The sequence below is a fragment of the Salmo salar genome, chromosome 09 (genome assembly GCF_965601325.2).
Source record: "Salmo salar chromosome 09, fSalSal1, whole genome shotgun sequence".
Classification (NCBI taxonomy): Eukaryota; Metazoa; Chordata; class Actinopteri; order Salmoniformes; family Salmonidae; genus Salmo; species Salmo salar.
In genome coordinates, this window is record NC_138299.1 from 50,783,835 (window position 1) to 50,802,679 (window position 18,845).

Here is an 18,845-nt window from a genome sequence, read left to right on the forward strand (position 1 = left end):
TCAAAGCACTTCATGGCTACCGACGTGAGTGCTACAGGGCGGTAATCATTTAAGCAGGTTACCTTCACTTCCTTGGGCACAGGGACTATGGTGTTCTGCTTGAAACATGTAGGTATTACAGACTCAGTCAGGGACAGGTTGAAAATGTCAGTGAAGACACTTGCCAGTTGGTCCACGCATACTTTGAGTACACGTCCTGGTAATCCTTCTTGCCCCACGGCTTTGTGAATGTTGACCTATTTAAAGGTCTTGCTCACATCAGCTACAGAGAGCATTATCACCAGAACAGCTGGTGCTCTCGTGCATGCTTCAGTGTTGCTTGCCTCAAAGCTGGTGGTCCCAGCGCGCACGACCCACGTGGAGTTCCAGGTCTCCGGCAGCCGGTCAACTGCCGGTCTGCGGCCAACAAGGCAGATTTAATCTCAGCCTATGCTACCCTCCAGTCCCTCGACTTCTTGGCGCTGACGGAAACATGGATTACCACAGATAACACTGCTACTCCTACTGCTCTCTCCTCGTCTGCCCACGTGTTCTCGCACACCCCGAGAGCTTCTGGTCAGTGGGGTGGTGGCACTGGGATCCTCATCTCTCCCAAGTGGACATTCTCTCTTTCTCCCCTGACCCATCTGTCTATTGCCTCCTTTGAATTCCATACTGTCACAGTTACCAGCCCTTTCAAGCTTAACATCCTTATCATTTATCGCCCTCCAGGTTCCCTTGGAGAGTTCATCAATGAGTTTGACGCCTTGATAAGTTCCTTTCCTGAGGATGGCTCACCTCTCACAGTTCTGGGTGACTTTAACCTCCCCACGTCTACCTTTGACTCATTCCTCTCTGCCTCCTTCTTTCCACTCCTCTCCTCTTTTGACCTCAGCCTCTCACCTTCCCCCCCTACTCACAAGGCAGGCAATACGCTTGACCTCATCTTTACTAGATGCTGTTCTTCCACTAATCTCATTACAACTCCCCTCCAAGTCTCCGACCACTACCTTGTATCCTTTTCCCTCTTGCTCTCATCCAACACTTCTCACTCTGCCCCTACCCGGATGGTATTGCGCCGTCCCAACCTTCGCTCTCTCTCCCCCGCTACTCTCTCCTCTTCCATCCTATCATCTCTTCCCTCTGCTCAAACCTTCTCCAACCTATTTCCTGATTCTGCCTCCTCAACCCTCCTCCTCCCTTTCTGCATCCTTTGACTCTCTATGTCCCCTATCCTCCAGGCCGGCTCGGTCCTCCCCTCCTGCTCCATGGCTCGACGACTCATTGCGAGCTCACAGAACAGGGCTCCGGGCAGCCGAGCGGAAATGGAGGAAAACTCGCCTCCCTGCGGACCTGGCATCCTTTCACTCCCTCCTCTCTACATTTTCCTCTTCTGTCGCTGCTGCTAAAGCCACTTTCTACCACTCTAAATTCCAAGCATCTGCCTCTAACCCTAGGAAGCTCTTTGCCACCTTCTCCTCCCTCTTGAATCCTCCTTCCCCCTCCCCTCCCTCTCTGCGGATGACTTCGTCAACCATTTTGAAAAGAAGGTCGACGACATCCGATCCTCGTTTGCTAAGTCAAACGACACCGCTGGTCCTGCTCACACTGCCCTACCCTATGCTTTGACCTCTTTCTCCCCTCTCTCTCCAGATGAAATCTCGCGTCTTGTGACGGCCGGCCGCCCAACAACCTGCCCGCTTGACCCTATCCCCTCTTCTCTTCTCCAGACCATTTCCGGAGACCTTCTCCCTTACCTCACCTCGCTTATCAACTCATCCTTGACCGCTGGCTACGTCCCTTCCGTCTTCAAGAGAGCGAGAGTTGCACCCCTTCTGAAAAAACCTACACTCGATCCCTCCGATGTCAACAACTACAGACCAGTATCCCTTATTTCTTTTCTCTCCAAAACTCTTGAACGTGCCGTCCTTGGCCAGCTCTCCTGCTATCTCTCTCAGAATGACCTTCTTGATCCAAATCAGTCAGGTTTCAAGACTGGTCATTCAACTGAGACTGCTCTTCTCTGTGTCACGGAGGCTCTCCGCACTGCTAAAGCTAACTCTCTCTCCTCTGCTCTCATCCTTCTAGACCTATCAGCTGCCTTTGATACTGTGAACCATCAGATCCTCCTCTCCACCCTCTCCGAGTTGGGCATCTCCGGCGTGGCCCACGCTTGGATTGCGTCCTACCTGACAGGTCGCTCCTACCAGGTGGCGTGGTAAGAATCTGTCTCCGCACCACGTGCTCTCACCACTGGTGTCCCCCAGGGCTCTGTTCTAGGCCCTCTCCTATTCTCGCTATACACCAAGTCACTTGGCTCTGTCATATCCTCACATGGTCTCTCCTATCATTGCTATGCAGATGACACACAATTAATCTTCTCCTTTCCCCCTTCTGATAACCAGGTGGTGAATCGCATCTCTGCATGTCTGGCAGACATATCAGTGTGGATGACGGATCACCACCTCAAGCTGAACCTCGGCAAGACGGAGTTGCTCTTCCTTCCGGGGAAGGACTGCCCGTTCCATGATCTCGCTATCACGGTTGACAACTCCATTGTGTCCTCCTCCCAGAGTGCTAAGAACCTTGGCGTGACCCTGGACAACACCCTGTCGTTCTCCACTAACATCAAGGCGGTGACCCGATCCTGTAGGTTCATGCTCTACAACATTCGCAGAGTACGACCCTGCCTCACACAGGAAGCGGCGCAGGTCCTAATCCAGGCACTTGTCATCTCCCGTCTGGATTACTGCAACTCGCTGTTGGCTGGGCTCCCTGCCTGTGCCATTAAACCCCTACAACTCATCCAGAATGCTGCAGCCCGTCTGGTGTTCAACCTTCCCAAGTTCTCTCACGTCACCCCGCTCCTCCGCTCTCTCCACTGGCTTCCAGTTGAAGCTCGCATCCGCTACAAGACCATGGTGCTTGCCTACGGAGCTGTGAGGGGAACGGCACCTCCGTACCTTCAGGCTCTGATCAGGCCCTACATCCAAACAAGGGCACTGCGTTCATCCACCTCTGGCCTGCTGGCCCCCCTACCTCTGAGGAAGCACAGTTCCCGCTCAGCCCAGTCAAAACTGTTCGCTGCTCTGGCACCCCAATGGTGGAACAAGCTCCCTCATGACGCCAGGACAGCGGAGTCAATCACCACCTTCCGGAGACACCTGAAACCCCACCTGTTTAAGGAATAACTAGGATAGGATAAAGTAATCCCTCTAACCCCCCCCCCCCAAAAAAAAAGATTTAGATGCACTATTGTAAAGTGGTTGTTCCACTGGATATCATAAGGTGAATGCACCAATTTGTAAGTCGCTCTGGATAAGAGCGTCTGCTAAATGACTTAAATGTAAATGTAAATAAAAGGCATTTAGCTCATCTGGTAGGCTCGCGTCACTGGGCAGCTCGCGTCCTGGTTTCCCTTTTGTACTCCGTAATAGTTTTCAAGCCCTGCCACATCCGACAAGTGTCACAGCCGCTTATAGTCTGTTACAGTCTGTAGACCTTATACTCTGTATCCATATTTTCTGTTTTTGTTTTTCACAACGTCAGCAGTGATGCTAAACGGAGCAGTGTGGGAGCTACAGTTCTGGCGTTTACGTTGGAAGTTTTGGTCGGCTATGGCCAGCCAGCCAGCCAGTCAGCCAGCCAGCCAGCCAACTAACCTCCAACCAACCAACAAATCAACCAGCCAACCAACCAACTTCCAATCAACCAGCCAGCCAACCTCAAGAGAGAAGGCACCACCAGCCCATCTATATCTGTAATGACAGAGAGAGTTTGTTGGGAAACCAAACCATTTCAGAGCATCACTTTTGGACATTGCCATTCTGTAAATAAACAGAATAGTCAGCGTTGGAACCAGAACCATCTGTACAGCAGAAGAGTGCACAGCACCAGAACCATCTGTACAGCAGAAGAGTGCACAGCACCAGAACCATCTGTACAGCAGAAGAGTGCACAGCAAACCTGCCATTCTCCCTCTCTCTGGACTTAATTGCTTTATTGAGATGAAATATTGTCACTACGCTGTGTTGTTCTGTGTGGTGATCAGCTGGAGAGCCTGTTGTTTGTTTTCCTTGGCTGTTATGTTATCAGGGCAGCTGGTAACTGGCTGACATGGCTTGCTGGACCCAGTAAACCCTCCCTAGACCCTGAGACTAGCCTAGCCTGCTGGACACAGCCACTCCCTAGCCCCTGAGGCTAGCCTAGCTTGCTGGACACAGACACTCTTGACCCCCTGAGACTAGCCTAGCCTGCTGGACACAGTAGACCCTCCCTAGCCCCTGAGACTAGCCTAGCCTGATGGACACAGACACTCTTGACCCCTGAGGCTAGCCTAGCCTGATGGACCCAGTAAACCCTCTCAACCCCCTGAGACTAGCCTAGCCTGCTGGACCCAGACACTCTTGACCCCCTGAGGCTAGCCTAGCCTGCTGGACCCAGACACTCTTGACCCCCTGAGGCTAGCCTAGCCTGATGGACTCAGTAGGTCAGTGCTACCAGCCTGACAAGCTCTCTGGGGTTGCCTGCTGATAGCCACCTAGCCCACTGGATGGCTACCGGCTATTTGTTTGATTTCCGACTGTTATCAGGGCAGTAGGGGGGTTTCTGTAGCCTGATGATGCCGGACTGTACCTGCCACGCCCTCTCTACCCCTTGAGACTAGCTTATTATACTGGAGCTACCAGCCTAGTATACCGGACCTACCAGCCTAGTATACCGGAGCTACCAGCCTAGTATACCGGAGCTACCAGCCTAGTATACCGGAGCGATCTGCCTAGTATACCGGAGCTACCTGCCTAGTATACTGGAGGTTACCCACAGGGCTACAGGTAGCCTCCTAGCCTGGTCCAAGACCTGTTTGTGCTGTCTTTCCAACTCCTATTGTCATTGGCCACCAAACATAATGACCTTAGGAGTTGACATTGGCAAGACGGCACAAACAGATCTGGAACCAGGCCATGCGTAGCCTACCGGACGCCCACACACTCTACAAACACATTTAGCCCAGGTCAGGCCGCTGGATGGTTGGTGGGTGGACACTCCATGTGATTGGGGTAGAGCGGGGCAGAGCGGGGGGGGGCAGAGCCGGAAGCTGGGGGGGGGGGGGGGGGCAGAGACGGAAGCTGGGGGGGGCAGAGCCGGAAGCTGGGGGGGGCAGAACCATCTTCTTAGCTTTGCTTTGCTTTTCCTCGGGGGGCTTTCTTTTGTTTTCATCTTATGTTTGTTGACGTCACGCCTGCTCCCGCTATCTGGCGCTCATCACACACACACACCTATCACCAAGGTTACGCGTGTCAGCGCTTCATTGGACTCATCTGGACTATTTTACTTTATTGATTGCCTCCCCTATATCTGTCACTTCCTCAGTTTCTTCCCCTTAACGTTGTTTTGTTTCCCCTGTCCAGACGCTGTCCTTGTTCTGTTTCACGTCCAATATTTATTAAAATGTTCATTCCCTGTACTTGCTTCTCGTTTACCAGCGTCTGTCCTTACAGTAGTAAATATTTCAGCTTTTATTTGTATCGTTTATTTGTCGTTTTTTTCCTGTAAAGCACATTGCGTTGCATTCGATGTCTGAAATGTGCTGTAGAAATAAAGCTTGATTTGATGCTACCAAGGATTCTGGGAGGCAGCGAGGGGTGGCAGCGAGGGGAGGCTGGGTGGCAGCGAGGGGAGGCTGGGTGGCAGCGAGGGGCAACATAGCGGACACTGCTCGGGACTGATCTAACTGCCCATAATTGCACTCACTTGAAGCTTGTTATTGGCGTCAGCGTCCCTATGAACCTATTGTGCTCAACTTATTATGGCAAGGATTCAACTCTCACTAACGCTTCGAACACACCGACAGCATCATTGCGTAACACACCGACAGCATCATTGCGTAACACACCAACAGCATCATTGCGTAACACACCGACAGCATCATTGCGTAAAATAGCAAGCAGAATCATCTGGATATGTATGCTACATAAGTTCAACATTCACCTCCTGCTACCATTTCTGTCAAGCCGTCTAGCATACTGTCCGACGCATACGATAAATCCAAAGAACGCACCACACCGAACGCACTGCAACTGCCTCTGTAACCGCAATGCTGCAAGGTAAACGCAGCTTCATGGGGAAATTAATGTAATTCTGGTGTACCACAATGCAAAAAAAAACTGTCGGTGTGATCGAAGCGTAACACCATCAATGGATTGGGCTGCACAAATTCAGTACTGAGACCAGACCCATTCCTGGTCCACAGTAGCAAAGACGCACACATGTAAAAACACACTTGCACACACACGCACACACACACACACACACACACACACACGTGAGCGCGCGTGTCGAATACACACATGCACGCATACATACTGTCCATCAAAAAAGTAATGCATATTGTGAATAACTTATTTAATCAGTGTTGTGATAACAGGATAAAGCAAGTACAGTTAAGTGTTTTTTGTGTGTACATGCTGAACACTAAGTATTGCATAGAATAAAATAGAAACAGGGAGAAAAAAAATTTAGAGTGAAAAAAAAGTGATGCTGTCCACACTGCCAGTCTGTGCATGCTGCTGTTGAGAGTCCCACAGCAGGGTGGAGATAGCCCAAACCCTTTGGGGGAAACTATTTGCCAGAAGAAAAAAAACTATAGCCTCGGTTTGTAATCTGTGAGTTCTGCTCATGTTAGTTCATTTGTAAACTCGGGAAATAAATAGCCCAGTAGTAGGTTACAAATGTAGAAAAACAACTCTTGTAAAAGTCAATATGCCTCAAAAATCCGAATAAAAAGTTGTTAGAATTTACCTGGTGAGCGTTTCTGCGTCCCTTCAACTCTCCCCCCCAAAAAAAACACCTTGTGAATTTTCGCTGCGCTGGTGTTGTGGTGCCTCTGGGTTCCAAGGGAGGGTTTTAGTTCTAGAGCCCTGTTTATGTCGTTGTAAGACAACTCCTGCTCTGAACAGATTCTCTAGCTACTAGACACTTTTCCTTTCTCTTTTTAACAGGATATTGAAACCAGGAGAAACAGTCGAGTCTATAGCCACTGGAAGTAGTTTGTGGGTGCTGCAAATTGTTTTCTTCAAAGGGGAGAGTTACCCGCGCTACAGACGCCTATTATTAAAGGCCTAGTCCACTAGTTTTGGGGGTGAAAACGTTTATTTATTTTTTTCATTCGTGGGGGGAGTGGGGTGTTGCAGCACCCTCAGAACCCTTACTTCCAGCAGCTATGGTCCAGTCGGTGTTAAAACCTCCTCTGTCAGAGTCACTCAGGCTAACCGCATCTTGCCTTGTCTACGTGGTGGTGGTCACATTGCGCCAATGTGCAGAAGTCAAATCGAGACTTTATTTTGAGGCTATAATTTCAGATTGTAAAAATAACTGTTAATGAGCATTTGTAGATTTAAAGATCCTTCTTCACAGCATGAATATGCAGGATTTAACTTTTAATTTGTTATTTTCGTTTTTACATGCCAGTGGTTATAGAATTACAATGAGTCTAGCACGGGGTAGCAGGTAGCCTAGTGGTTAGCGCATTGGACAAGTAGCCAAAAAGTTGTTGGATTGAATCCCCGAGCTGACAAGGTAAAAATCTGTCATTCTGCACCTGAACAAGGCAGTTAACCCACTGTTCCCTGGTAGGCTGTCATTATAAATAAGAATTTGTTCTTAACTGACTTGCCTAGTTAAATAAAAAATATATAAAAAATATAAAAATTGCAGTGTCGGGTTATGTGTAATAACAGCTTTACTATTACCAGGGTGTACATAGAGGTACATGTGTATCTACGGGTCTTTCACCCAGACCCTTCAAAGTTCAACATGTTAAATCAGAGAAAAACACAATAGATTATATCATATATTATAAATATATCTGTAGGCCAACATGATCTATTATGTCTTCACAGCGAGGAGAGAGAAGCTGTGAACAAGGAATTGTCACGTCCTGACCATAGTAAGCTGTTATTTTCTATGGTAGAGTAGGTCAGGGCGTGACAGGGGGGGACGGGGGGGGGGGGGGGGTTTCTAGTTTAGTTTTTCTATGTTGTCATGTTCTAGTTTTGTATTTCTATGTTGGGTTGTTCTAGTATTGTATTTCTATGTTGGGCTTTGTTTGGGATGATCTCCAATTAGAGGTAGCTGGTCATCGTTGTCTCTAATTGGAGGTCATATTTAAGTTGGTGTTTGTCCCACCTGGGTTTGTGGGGGATTGTCTTTGAGTAGTGTATGTTTCACCTCTGCGTCACGGTTTGTTGTTTTTGTTAGTTCAGTTTATTGTTTAAGTATCGCATAGTTTCACGCTGAAAATAAAATGTTTAACGACACACACACACACTGCACTTTGGTCCGCTCATTCCTACGACAACCGTGACAGAAATACAACCGATTAAGATAGAATTTATATGACCATGCACCAAAACACATCTATGTAATCACAGATCTGTATGTGGCTGAAAGAGTGTGTCATCAGCCTAAATCAACCTTGAAGGGCTCCAAGACCCCAAGTGGTGCCCTAAATCAGGTCTCAAAAGAGCTGGTTGTGTTTTCTACATTTTGGAGAACTTAATTATTTATTTATTTATTATTTAACTAGGCAAGTCAGTTAAGAATAAATTCTTATTTACAATGACTGCCTAGGAACAGTGGGTTGACTGCCTTGTTCAGGGACAGAACGACAGATTTTTTTTTTTACCTTGTCAACTCTGGGATTCAATCTAGCAACCTTTCGGTTACTGGCCCAATGCTCTAACCACTAGGCTACCCTGCGGCCTCGGCAGTTAAGGATCATAAAGGAGAGAAATGAAATATACCAAAGTAATACATCTAAGGTTGAACATGTCAACCATACACTATAAATAAGGGGTGTCATAAGCCTAAAGCGTGAATGGCTTCAAGGCAGATGTCATAATCACTAACAATTAGTTGTGTTTTCCCACATTTTGGAGAATTTTCCTGAAGGAAATTAAGTGTAGCAATGGGAAATAAACCACGAAAGGAACTATATATAATACAAAGAAAGACCTTGTAAAAGAGACGTTTAGACGTCAACATGTTAATATCTGTTGTATCCAAGACCATTGATCCCTACCATGTCTCTTGTTAAACTATCACTTGAGAAGTACAGAGACGATCAGTTACTTAGTAAACAGAGACGATCAGTTACTTAGTAAACAGAGACGATCAGTTAGTTAGTAAACAGAGAGGATCACTTAGTTAGTAAACAGAGCGGTTATTTGGGTTTTTTTTTTTTAAAGAGGAAACCGCCAGAGCCCATATAATGACTATGTTTATGAAAACTACCAACATGTGTTCCCAGAACTGGCTTCCCCTCCCCCCACCACATCTCTTTCAGGGGTGAGGTTTCTCTCCTCTCTTTCGGGGGGGGGGCTTGGTGGGGGTTTTACGAGCACAGTGATTTAAGCTTCGGCTCGCTTTTAGACAGAAATAGCGAAAACAGACTGTTATTATGGACAGCCCAGTAGTACCTAGTGGTAGATCTGGGCTGTGGAATTATGGATAAAATTACATTTTTATTTGCCGCAGGCGCTAAATACCTTACCGTGAAATGCTTATTTACAAGCCCCTTAAACCATCAATTCAAGAGCCACTATGAGATTTCTCCCTCCGCATGTAAACAGAATGAGCGATATAACATTCTCAATAAAGACCAATGGTAGCCGTCACATATTCATCAAGATCTTTATTACAATCTTAAATCTCTTCAATTCATTTTTGGTTTGTTGTTGAATCGTTCACTTGATCATAAGAGCTTAGAACTTTGATACTTGATACATTTGTACAGTTTGGGACCTGGACGTTTTCCCGAAATTATGTCAATGAAATTTACAGGGAATTAAGTTATCAAATTGTAGGGAAAGCATGTATTGGTCTCTGATGAAAGACCAAATAAGACAGTAGTACTATAAAGTGGTCATCACTCAGACTTGGGTCTATGATAGCCATAGGGGGAAGACTCAGGTCTATGATAGCTAGAAGGGGAAGACTCGGGTCTATGATAGCCATAGGGGGAAGACTCGGGTCTATGATAGCCATAGGGGGAAGACTCGGGTCTATGATAGCCATAGGGGGAAGACTCGGGTCTATGATAGCCATAGGGGGAAGACTCGGGTCTATGATAGCCATAGGGGGAAGACTCAGGTCTATGATAGCCATAAGGGGAAGACTCAGGTCTATGATAGCCATAAGGTGAAGACTCAGGTCTATGATAGCCATAAGGGGAAGACTCAGGTCTATGATAGCTAGAGGGGGAAGATTTGGGTCAATGATAGCTAGAGGGGGAAGATTTGGGTCTATGATAGCCATAGGGGGAAGACTCAGGTCTATGATAGCTAGAAGGGGAAGATTTGGGTCTATGATAGCTAGAGGGGGAAGACTTGGGTCTATGATAGCCATAGGGGGAAGACTTGGGTCTATGATAGCTAGAAGGGGAAGACTCGGGTCTATGATAGCTAGAAGGGGAAGACTTGGGTCTATGATAGCTAGAAGGGGAAGACTTGGGTCTATGATAGCTAGAAGGGGAAGACTTGGGTCTATGATAGCCATAGGGGGAAGACTTGGGTCTATGATAGCTAGAGGGGGAAGACTTGGGTCTATGATAGCTAGAGGGGGAAGACTTGGGTCTATGATAGCTAGAGGGGGAAGATTCGGGTCTATGATAACTAGAAGGGGAAGACTCAGGTCTATGATAGCTAGAAGGGGAAGACTCAGGTCTATGATAGCTAGAAGGGGAAGACTTGGGTCTATGATAGCTAGAGGGGGAAGATTCGGGTCTATGATAACTAGAAGGGGAAGACTCAGGTCTATGATAGCTAGAAGGGGAAGACTCAGGTCTATGATAGCTAGAAGGGGAAGACTCAGGTCTATGATAGCTAGAAGGGGAAGACTCGGGTCTATGATAGCTAGAGGTGGGAGACTTGGGTCTATGATAGCTAGAGGGGGAACACTCAGGTCTATGATAGCTAGAAGGGGAAGACTCAGGTCTATGATAGCCATAGGGGGAAGACTCAGGTCTATGATAGCTAGAGGGGGAAGACTCGGGTCTATGATAGCTAGAAGGGGAAGACTTGAGTCTATGATAGCTAGAGGGGGAAGACTCGGGTCTATGATAGCTAGAGGTGGGAGACTCAGGTCTATGATAGCTAGAAGGGGAAGACTTGGGTCTATGTTAGCTAGAGGGGGAAGACTCGGGTCTATGATAGCTAGAAGGGGAAGACTCAGGTCTATGATAGCCATAGGGGGAAGACTCAAGTCTATGATAGCTAGAGGGGGAAGACTCGGGTCTATGATAGCTAGAAGGGGAAGACTTGAGTCTATGATAGCTAGAGTGAGGAATGGGGATGGGGGCGTGGGTCTATGATAGCTAGAGTAAGGAATGGGGATGGGGGAGGGGGAGAACTTGGGTCTATGATGGCCAGAGTAAGAAATGGGGATGAGGGAGAGAGCAATCAGGGTCCATATTCACAAAGTGACTCACACTCTATGACAAAGTAGAATAGCCATTGTCCACTTTTGTCATGTCCATCCTATGTACCCCATAGATGTAGATACCAAAGACTATAAATAATGAAAACTCTGCAGGTTGCCAAGTGTCCATCTGATCTCCTGTATACCCCAAGCAGTTCCAAGTACCACGCCTGGCTCAATGCCCATCAGTGATGTAATCCTCTGTGTGTTGGGGCTTCTTGATCTCCTCGCGCCGCCGTCTGAGCGTGCATGGCATAGAGGTGGATAGAGGGTGCATTTGATGGTAATCTAGCAGAAGGGGTACTCAACTCTTACTCTACAAGGTCCGGAGTACAGCTGATTTATTTGTTCTAACGGATCATTAATATCACCCCACCTGGTGTCCCAGGTCTAAATCAGCCCCTGTTCATTAATATCACAACCACCTGGTGTCCCAGGTCTAAATCAGCCCCTGATCATTAATATCACAACCACCAGGTGTCCCAGGTCTAAATCAGCCCCTGATCATTAATATCACAACCACCTGGTGTCCCAGGTCTAAATCAGCCCCTGATCATTAATATCACCCCACCTGGTGTCCCAGGTCTAAATCAACCCCTTATTATTAATATCACCCCACCTGGTAACCCAGGTCTAAATCGAGCGCTGATCATTAATATCACCCCACCTGGTATCCCAGGTCTAAATCAGCCCCTGATCATTAATATCACCCCACCTGGTGTCCCAGATCTAAATCAGCCCCTGATCATTAATATCACCCCCACCTGGTGTCCCAGGTCTAAATCAGCCCCTGATCATTAATATCACCCCACCTGATGTACCAGGTCTAAGTTAGCCCCTGATCATTAATATCACCCCACCTGGTATCCCAGGTCTAAATCAGCCCCTGATCATTAATATCACCCCACCTGGTGTCCCAGATCTAAATCAGCCCCTGATCATTAATATCACCCCCACCTGGTGTCCCAGGTCTAAATCAGCCCCTGATCATTAATATCACCCCACCTGATGTACCAGGTCTAAGTTAGCCCCTGATCATTAATATCACCCCACCTGGTATCCCAGGTCTAAATCAGCCCCTGATCATTAATATCACCCCCACCTGGTGTCCCAGGTCTAAATCAGCCCCTGATCATTAATATCACCCCCACCTGGTGTCCCAGGTCTAAATCAGCCCCTGATCATTAATATCACCACCACCTGGTGTCCCAGGTCTAAATCAGCCCCTGATCATTAATATCACCCCCACCTGGTGTCCCAGGTCTAAATCAGCCCCTGATCATTAATATCACCCCACCTGGTGTCCCAGGTCTAAATCAACCCCTGATCATTAATATCACCCCACCTGGTGTCCCAGGTCTAAATCAAGCCCTGATCATTAATATCACCCCACCTAGTGTCCCAGGTCTAAATCAGCCCCTGATCATTAATATCACCCCACCTGATGTCCCAGGTCTAAATCAGCCCCTGATCATTAATATCACCCCACCTGGTGTCCCAGGTCTAAATCAGCCCCTGATCATTAATATCACCCCACCTAGTGTCCCAGGTCTAAATCAGCCCCTGATCATTAATATCACAACCACCTGTTGTCCCAGGTCTAAATCGGGCCCTGATCAATAATATCACCCCACCTGTTGTCCCAGGTCTAAATCAGGCCCTAATCATTAATATCACCCCACCTGGTGTCCCAGGTCTAAATCAGCCTAGTTAAATAAAAAGTTACATTACAAAAAAAAATTGAAAAAAAATAGGAAAATTAAAAAGAGGAAGAATTAAAGAAAGAAAGAAAAAAGAAGTGGAACTGGCTTGGAGGCCCAGATGTGAATTTAAGGGCTCGAGTAAATCTCTATAGAATAAGACCTCACGTGTTCAAGCACCAGGGTGTGGTTATAGTCGGGCAGTGAACACATGATCACCCAATCCAGTATCAGATGTTTGTTTTTTTTGTTGGTCTAATCAACACTATCACACTTACCAACCAACCCAGCCACTGTAATTTGATAGATGCTCAAGATTTCGTTTGAGGATCTTCCAACCTGGCTGTTACTAACTACAGGGTTTTTTCATTTCCTGTAGAACACCATGTGAGCACAATGATTGTGTCCCAAATGGCACACTCTTTCCTTTTTAGTGCACTCCTTATAGGGTATAGGGTGCCAGGTAGGACTATAGGCCCTGGTCAAAAGTAGTGCACTAAATAGGGACTAGGGTACCATTTGAGACACACACACACACACACACACACACACACACGCGGTACCCTTTTAAATGTCTCCGTTACAGTTTACCTCAGAGCTCTCCAGCCCTGTTCCTGGAGAGATACCGTCCTGTAGGTTTACACCAGGGCCCTCCAGCCCTGTTCCCAGAGATCCACCGTCCTGTAGGTTTTTGCGCCAACCCTATTCTAGAACACCTGATTCTAATAATTAGCTGGTTGAAAAGATGAATCTGGTTAGTTACAACTGGGGTTGGAGCAAAAACCTACAGGAGGGTCGCTCTCCAGGGACAGGGTTGGAGGGCCCTGGTGTAAACCTACAGAAGGGTATCTCTCCAGGGACAGGGTTGGAGAGCCCTGGTTTAAACCTACAGGAGGGTAGCTCTTCAGGAACAGGGTTGGAGAGCTCTGGTGTAAACCTACAGGAGGGTGTCTCTCCAGGGACAGGGTTGGAGAGACCTGGTGTAAACATACAGGAGGGTATCTCTCCAGGGACAGGGTTGGAGAGCCCTGGTTTGGTATACCTCATAAACCATGGTGGCCACAAGGATGGGCCCTCTGCTAGAATCCACAGTCCCCACATCCTCTCCTCACAGAAATCCCCAATCTGCTGTCTTGGTCATTACATCTAAATACAGCTTTATAGTACACACTAAGCCACATAATTTAAGTTCACATTGGAATTACTTCACTTTATATTCATCCCATCCTTGACGTCGGTTAAAATGCACACACAACACACACACACACACACACACACACACACACACACACACACACACACACACACACACACACACACACACACACACACACACACACACACACACACACACACACACAAATATATTACGCAGTCTATACATTTAGAAGAACAACCCACACCAACCCTACATGACATGCCAAACCCCTGCCCTAATTAATTTGAACAACTCAAACCCCCCCCCCCAAAAAAAAACAGGCATTTTCCTCTTGCATATAACACAATCCATCCTTATTTTTTCAGACATTTTACCCACTTTCTCCCAACCATCTAATAACCCACCCTAACCTTCTCACCCACCGTCAACCCCTCCATGCTCCTTTTCACACAGTCCCTTCTCCCTCTCAGTTGATTCCATCCAGTTCGTGCCCCAGTGGGATTATTTCCTCCCCCCCCAAAGATCCTCAGAGCCCATTTCAACCGTCACCTCCTTCGCTCTTTCTCACAGTTGCTTGCTGAGTTTGCGTGCCTGTCTCTCCTTGGCGTCGAAGGCGTACTTGGTGTCCTGTAGTCGTTCTATAATCTCCTTGGCTTCCTTCATGTCCAGAGTTAACTGATTATATTTCTCCAGAAGCTCCTGGTTCTCCCTGCGGAGGTCCACCACCAGTTGGCTAAGCTCCTCACTCTGCTTCCCACAGTGAAGCTTCAGAGCCTCCATCTCCGTCAGGGTCAACTCCATACGTTTCACCAGACCCTCCAGCTTGTCCTTCGACGACATCTTGTTGTCCTTTGCCAAGTCGGGACAAAGCTTCTTCTCAAGCTTCTTGTTCTCAACGTGTAGATGGAGAGTTTCTACAGGTGGTCGTTCAGTTTGTTTTCGTAAAGCTTCGTGATGAGCTTCTTGTACTTGTATAGACGAGAGCTTCTTGAATTCCTCACTTTGTGGCCTAAGCTTCTGCGAGTGGTCGCCTGATTTGGCCGAAAGACAAAGGTGTTAATAAAGGAAGCTGCTATCCCAGGTGGTAAATTAGGATATTCGTCTCCTCTCAGGTTGACCAACGTCTGTGTTGGTTGGTTACCTGTTAGTTACCTGTCCTGTCCTGTTCCGGAGGGGACTATTTAAAGCCTAATCCCCTAGTCCCCGCGTGTCTCACATGTGCCACTTCCTCCTCCTCACTCCATCTCTAATCCCGTTAGCAGAAAGCTATCCTGGGCCACGGCCCACGGAAAGCTATCCTGGGCCACGGCCCACGTAGGGCTACACGTAGACAGACATCACAATGACAGTCACACCCCTTACAGGACCTACTCCCCCCCCCCCCCCCCACACCGAGCCTGATTAGAGCACATTCTGTCTACAGAGGAAACTGTCACACCCTTGTCCTACCCACAGAGCCTAGTCCATCTAGAGGAAACTGTTACACCCTTGTCCTACGCACAGAGCCTAGTCCATCTAGAGGAAACTGTCACACCCTTGTCCTACCCACAGAGCCTAGTCCATCTAGAGGAAACTGTTACACCCTTGTCCTACGCACAGAGCCTAGTCCATCTAGAGGAAACTGTCACACCCTTGTCCTACGCACAGAGCCTAGTCCATCTAGAGGAAACTGTTACACCCTTGTCCTACCCACAGAGCCTAGTCCATCTAGAGGAAACTGTCACACCCTTGTCCTACGCACAGAGCCTAGTCCATCTAGAGGAAACTGTCACACCCTTGTCCTACGCACAGAGCCTAGTCCATCTAGAGGAAACTGTTACACCCTTGTCCTACGCACAGAGCCTAGTCCATCTAGAGGAAACTGTCACACCCTTGTCCTACCCACAGAGCCTAGTCCATCTAGAGGAAACTGTTACACCCTTGTCCTACGCACAGAGCCTAGTCCATCTAGAGGAAACTGTTACACCCTTGTCCTACCCACAGAGCCTAGTCCATCTAGAGGAAACTGTCACACCCTTGTCCTACCCACAGAGCCTAGTCCATCTAGAGGAAACTGTCACACCCTTGTCCTACCCACAGAGCCTAGTCCATCTAGAGGAAACTGCCCCCTCCCAAAGAGAATGACGGCTTAGTTCTTATAGCCTGCTCCTGAACCAGACAGCACTAAGAGGTAGATGGGGCAGAGGGCATGTGCGAATTAAAAGGAAGTCATAATAGCCAAATGTAAATCAAGATGTTCACATGGAGTGTGAAAGAAAAAGTGAGTCTCACTAACTCACTCCTCTTCGCTAACTCGCTCATCTTCGCTAACTCACTCATCTTCGCTAACTCGTCGTAGCGTCTCCACATTTGGACCTCGAAGCTGTCCTATTCTGGGCCGGGTACCAGGCTGACTTTTGGGTTTCCAGTGACTTCCATCCCAGTATTGTCTGAATGGTTTGGTAGGAGGTCCCAGTACTGTCTGAATGGTTTAGGAGGTCCCAGTACTGTCTGAATGGTTTAGTAGGAGGTCCCAGTACTGTCTCAATGGTTTGGTAGGAGGTCCCAGTACTGTCTGAATGGTTTAGGAGGTCCCAGTACTGTCTCAATGGTTTGGTAGGAGGTCCCAGTACTGTCTCAATGGTTTGGTAGGAGGTCCCAGTACTGTCTCAATGGTTTGGTAGGAGGTCCCAGTATTGTCTGAATGGTTTGGTAGGAGGTCCCAGTACTGTCTCAATGGTTTGGTAGGAGGTCCCAGTACTGTCTCAATGGTTTGGTACGAGGTCCCAGTACTGTCTCAATGGTTTGGTAGGAGGTCCCAGTACTGTCTCAATGGTTTGGTAGGAGGTCCCAGTACTGTCTCAATGGTTTGGTACGAGGTCCCAGTACTGTCTGAATGGTTTGGTAGGAGGTCCCAGTACTGTCTGAATGGTTTGGTAGGAGGTCCCAGTACTGTCTGAATGGTTTGGTAGGAGGTCCCAGTACTGTCTGAATGGTTTGGTAGGAGGTCCCAGTACTGTCTGAATGGTTTGGTAGGAGGTCCCAGTACTGTCTCAATGGTTTGGTAGGAGGTCCCAGTACTGTCTGAATGGTTTGGTAGGAGGTCCCAGTACTGTCTCAATGGTTTGGTACGAGGTCCCAGTACTGTCTGAATGGTTTGGTAGGAGGTCCCAGTACTGTCTGAATGGTTTGGTAGGAGGTCCCAGTACTGTCTGAATGGTTTGGTAGGAGGTCCCAGTACTGTCTGAATGGTTTGGTAGGAGGTCCCAGTACTGTCTGAATGGTTTGGTAGGAGGTCCCAGTACTGTCTGAATGGTTTGGTAGGAGGTCCCAGTACTGTCTGAATGGTTTGGTACGAGGTCCCAGTACTGTCTGTATGGATCAAGAGGCGTCATGAGTAGCCAACAACGTGAAGTGAAAAGCAGGCCTCCCGAGTGGTGAGTGCTGCTAAGGCACTTCACCAGGAGTGCAGAGGGGCGACACAACAACCTGATACAATTCCACGTTGTGTCACAGCCGGCTGTGACTGGGAGATCACAATTGACCAGCACAATTGACCAGCACCGTCCATAAAAAAACTGAAATAGTACATTTACATAAGAATTCAGACCCTTTACTCAGTACTTGGTTGAAGCACCTTTTGGCAGCGATTACAGCCTCGAGTCTTCTTGGGTATGACGCTACAAGCTTGGCACAGCTGTGTTTGGGGAGTTTCTCTCATTCTTCCCTCCCCACAGGTGTGATTACTACCTCTGTGGGTTTAGAGCTTGAAGTAGTCACCTCATACAAGTACTTGGGAGTGTGGCTAGGCGGTACACTGTCCTTCTCTCAGCACATATCAAAGCTGCAGGCTAAAGTTACATCTAGACTTGGTTTCCTCTATCGTAATCGTTCCTCTTTCACCACAGCTGCCAAACTAAACCTCATTCAGATGACCATCCTACCCATGCTAGATTACGGAGATATAATTTATAGATCGACAGGTAAGGGTGCTCTCGAGCAGCTAGATGTTCTTTACCATTCGGCCATCAGATTTTCCACCAATACTCCTTATAGGACACATCACTGCACTCTATACTCCTCTGTAAATTGGTCATCTCTGTATACCTGTCACAAGACCCACTAGTTGATGCTTATTTATAAAACCCTCTTATGCCTCACTCCCCCCTATCTGAGATATCTACTGCAGCCCTCATCCTCCAGATACAACACCCGTTCTGCCAGTCACATTCTGTTAAAGGTCCCCAAAGCACACACATCCCTGAGTTGCTCGTCTTTTCAGTTCATTGCAGCTAGCGACTGGAACAAACTGCAACAAACACTCAAAATTGACCGTTTTATCTCCATCTCTTCATTCAAAGACTCAATCACGGACACTCTTACTGACAGTTGGGGCTGCTTTGCATGATGTATTGTTGTCCCTACCTTCTTACCCTTTGTGCTGTTGTCGGTGCCCAATAATGTTTGCACCATGTTTTGTGCTGCTACCATGTTGTGTTGTCATGGGTTGCTGCCTTGCTATGTTGTCGTCTTAGGTCTCTCTTTATGTACTG

At 47.7% G+C, this 18,845-nt stretch overlaps 1 protein-coding gene across 2 annotated transcripts in view; it reads right to left on the reverse strand.

Annotated features, from left to right (window-relative positions):
* The window catches only part of LOC106611425 (papilin), a 207,484-nt gene extending 200,394 nt beyond the window's left edge, over nucleotides 1–7,090 (reverse strand). The window contains exon 1 of one of the 2 annotated variants that reach the window (XM_045723758.2): nucleotides 6,778–7,090. The gene's annotated coding sequence lies outside the window, so the exon portion shown is untranslated. The remainder of the gene's footprint in view (nucleotides 1–6,777) is intronic. The other variant, XM_045723759.2, reaches the window with a different exon arrangement.
* Nucleotides 7,091–18,845: the final 11,755 nt, after the last annotated feature.